General features: G+C 29.6%; 1 long non-coding RNA gene across 2 annotated transcripts; it reads right to left on the minus strand.

The window, feature by feature from the left end:
- Positions 1-689: 689 nt before the first annotated feature.
- On the minus strand, positions 690-3215 carry LOC150032697 (uncharacterized). 2 transcript variants are annotated; one of them, XR_016524759.1, is made up of 3 exons: positions 2553-3215; positions 2429-2469; positions 690-1000 (listed from the first exon to the last, which is right to left on the minus strand). It is a non-coding gene; the product is annotated as an uncharacterized LOC150032697 (long non-coding RNA). The 2 variants fall into 2 exon arrangements; XR_016524758.1 differs by lacking the exon at positions 690-1000 and having other exon boundaries at positions 2223-2469.
- Between the last annotated feature and the right edge of the window lie 728 nt (positions 3216-3943).

Here is a 3943-nt window from a genome sequence, read left to right on the forward strand (position 1 = left end):
GTTGATCGTTGCTACACGATCGAGTAGCAAAGTTTATGCGATAGGCTTCATTTTACTAAACGATCAAGTACATCATCTATGCAATAAACAACTTCATATCTCCCACTTACTCGATCGCATACCTCATCTATTCCTTAAGCCAAGATCATACAAAACCAACAACTCCTGGATTCTCACACCGAAAATACCAAGATAACACTTGTGGTAGTGTTCTTACTCTGTTCGTGAATCGAGTTGGATTCGATTGGGTTAGAGGAGTATCAAGTTGTTCGTGCTATTGGTGGTCCATTCGTTGATGAGTGTTGCTGATTTTGGACGCATTGGACTTCGTTCGAGGGATTCTTGAAGAATGGTTCTTCAAAGGTATGCATACTCTATCCCTTGAATCTTATTGTAGCATGTTGTAATTTCTGATTATTCATGACCTGCTAGTTTCCGTTTAAGACTGTAATTGTTTGTGTTCATTCGAATGAAATTTTAAACGATCTCTTCCGCTGCTCATGGAAATCCTCTGGTTTGATTTCCTTCATGCCAATCTTATGAACAATTCTTTGAGACTCTGTAATACTTGTTATAATTGTAAATAGCTTCTGAATCATCTCCATCTTACTAGGACAGGAGAGAAGTACGTAGATCTTGAAATGATGAATTGTACTTAGAATTAATGAACTTAGGTTTAGTTACAAAATGACAAGTCTTGACAACTGAATATATCACTCATGTCCTACTATATCGAGCTAAGTATACATTACGATCATCCCACAAATGAAGCCTATTACAGTTACAATAGTTATACTACATTGTCCTACTCGTTGTTTATCAACTGGTCCGTTAGGGACAACCATAACTGATCCAATGTGCGTTGTACAATAAGACCTATACGCATGCTCTGCTTCATCAAATGTTTCATACAACTTATGTAATTCCCCCTTGTACTCACTGACTTGACTAGGACATTCGTGCCAGGAATACCACATAGAATTTGTGTTTTCTCATCTACCTATATTTTCAAAATAGGGGTAGTCAATATCAGTTATAAGCGTTAAGATGAAGGTTTTTTGGGGAGTTAGGATTCAAGAGTTCTAGTGGTTATAGTTTAAGGGTTCTCATGCAACCCTTTACTACTTATACGTGTCCTAAATTGTGCAACTAGATATTCTAGTTGACAAATTATAAGTACATTTACGTAAAATCGAAACAAGTCTAGATAAGTATTATAACAATTGAGATCATTGGGTTTTTCTAAGATATATTAAAATAGTTGAGAACATATTAGCCTACAGCATACTATAAAGTTTCAGTTAATGCTTAAATTTTGTAATTAATAAAAATAAATATCATCTAAAAATGTCATACACAAAAAGTATGAAAAAAATTATATTAAAAAAACAAAAAGAGTTTATGTATTTAATAAAATAAATATTATCTAAAAATGTCATACATTATTAATATCATCTAAAAATGCCATACATAAGGAGTTTGAAAGAAATATATATTAAAAAAAGACAATACTTTCAAATTATAAAACAAATTAGTCTATGTGGCTTTAGTCAAAATTTGAAGATTCAAATTTTGAAAAAATCCTCAAATTCTGAAAAAAGGTTATAGAGTGAAAAAAATACATATATGAAAATTTAGATCTAGCCAAAATAAATTCTAAAAAGATGACCCTTTTTATCTCATACTTAAAGCTTTGATCTACAATGTGGTGACATATTAGAAAATAATTATTGAAAATTTGATTCAAAAAAGCAATTTTAATATCTTTTTCATTTTATTCATATGCTTATGATGTTCAAAAAAGTATTAACTTTCGTTCATGTGCTTATTCCTATGCTTATCATGTTGAAAAGGTACATTCCTATGCTTATTCTTATGCTTATACTTTCTTTGCCGTGGAATTTATGTCATCTTAAAAAATATTACATGGAACTTTCGTTCAGAATTGGTCTATACAATATTTTTACAATATTAAACATAAGTTTCGTTCTAAGACATTACAATATTTTTATAAAAAAAAATTTACATTGGAAAAGTTAAAAAAACAGAGGAAATATTTTCTTTTTTATTTTCTGTATTTATAGTACAACTATTTTTAAAAAAAGATTAATTTTATGTATTTATAGTTATTCTTTATATAAATAAAAAAATATATCTTTTTTTAATTCTATTTCCATTTGCAATTTTCTTTTTAATTTTATAGAAGAGGGTAAGACAAAATAAAATGAAATAAAAACTGAACCAATTTAAATTTATAGATGGAATTCTAAATTGAAACTTAAAACGAACATCAAGCTATTTACAATGAATCATGTCAATATACAAGTGAAAAAAATACAAAACCACAATGCATTTACAAATGTTCACCAAGTCAAGCAACAAATAGTAGACTATGACACATATTATTCCGAACATAAAACTTACAAACCTCAAACTAGTTACGGAATGTATGTTCGATTAGTTTAGGCCCTACATAAAAGAAAAATAAGTTTAGTCAGACCAAAGTGTAGGTCAATACGACTGAAGTAGAAATAAAATATACTAGAACATACCTTTTTATTATGTTTGGAGTGAATGGTATTCGAAACAGTCCACACGTAAGGGAAAAATAGATGTTGCCTAACAAAAACATAAAAACGTTAATGACAGATCTTACGTGGAATATAAGGAAGGAAGGAAGCAAACCTTGTGTAAGGTAATCTTCATTTGTTAGCTACCTTATACGAATGAAATAAGATTGAAGTCAGAGATAGAAGAAGGAAATAGAACCTATTGCAACAATCAAACCACACATATGAAAATGTAAAAACAGTATAAGAAAAACTTGAAAAAAAAAAAAGTTAGAGTAGAGACGTACCAACATAGTGTATAAGAGGAGGCTATGGAGAAGTCTAAAAAAATATGGGGAGGAATTCGAGTATATGTAGAAGATACAATAAGAATGGTTGGTGAGGACAGTTGTGTGCATTTAAGTGCACTTAACCTTAATAAGTTCAAACAGTAAATTCGTTAAGCCCATAATAAAGAGAGTCAACTCAAACATAAATAAAGTAAGTAATGGTCAGTTAAATATTGATTTTTAAGTGGTTGACTATAAAATAAATCTTTTAAAATGGATATAGTTACAACATAATATCTCACACATAAATTGGACATAAGAATAAAGATTAAAGGGCCTCAGGATTTAGTATGGATCTTTCATTGGAACAAATCTAACTCTAAGCAGTTGTAACAGTTGTAAAGTTGAAGTTCAATTTAAGTATACGAAAACTGAATTTAGTTGAATATTGAAAACTCTTTCAATGGATAAAAAAATACATTAATCCGAAAAAAACACAAAAAAAAAGGACTATGTACAGATGAAGAAATTATAAAGCAGTCCACAAAACATAAGGAAAACAGTGATGCAAATTTTCTTTAATCTAATTATCGAAATGAAATAAAGTCAATCATAAATCATACTAAAAAAATTAGACATAATTTTATAACAAATCACCAGGCCTCAGGAAAAAAAAAAAGATAGAAAACGAACCTGTTGTGGGATGGATTGGACCCTCCAAGCTCTAATAATACGGTCGGTATCCCTTACCAAGAATTTACTCATCGTCCAAGTTTGATAGAAAAGCAGAAGAAAAAAACTGCAAAGGAAGAATACATGGTTTATTATTGAAGCGGCAAGAGGCAATCTGAAAAAAAAAAATTGTAGGGAAAATAAAGATAAACAAAACATATATAAGCAATGGAATAAATAATAGAGACGAAGAAGTTAATACGATATAAATGGAAAAAAAATAACAAAGACTTGGTTGTAATAACATACCAAAAGTGGAAAAAAAAATCATAGGAGATAGAACAATTTATAAGAGTAAACCCTAGTCATAAACATGCAATCCAAAAAGATGGCCAAAATGACGAGAAGCTAAATCAGAACAAAAACGAACCC

The sequence above is a fragment of the Benincasa hispida genome, chromosome 11, assembly GCF_027475165.1.
Source record: "Benincasa hispida cultivar pf3 chromosome 11, pf3_genome.v1.1, whole genome shotgun sequence".
In the NCBI taxonomy this organism is placed as follows: domain Eukaryota; kingdom Viridiplantae; phylum Streptophyta; class Magnoliopsida; order Cucurbitales; family Cucurbitaceae; genus Benincasa; species Benincasa hispida.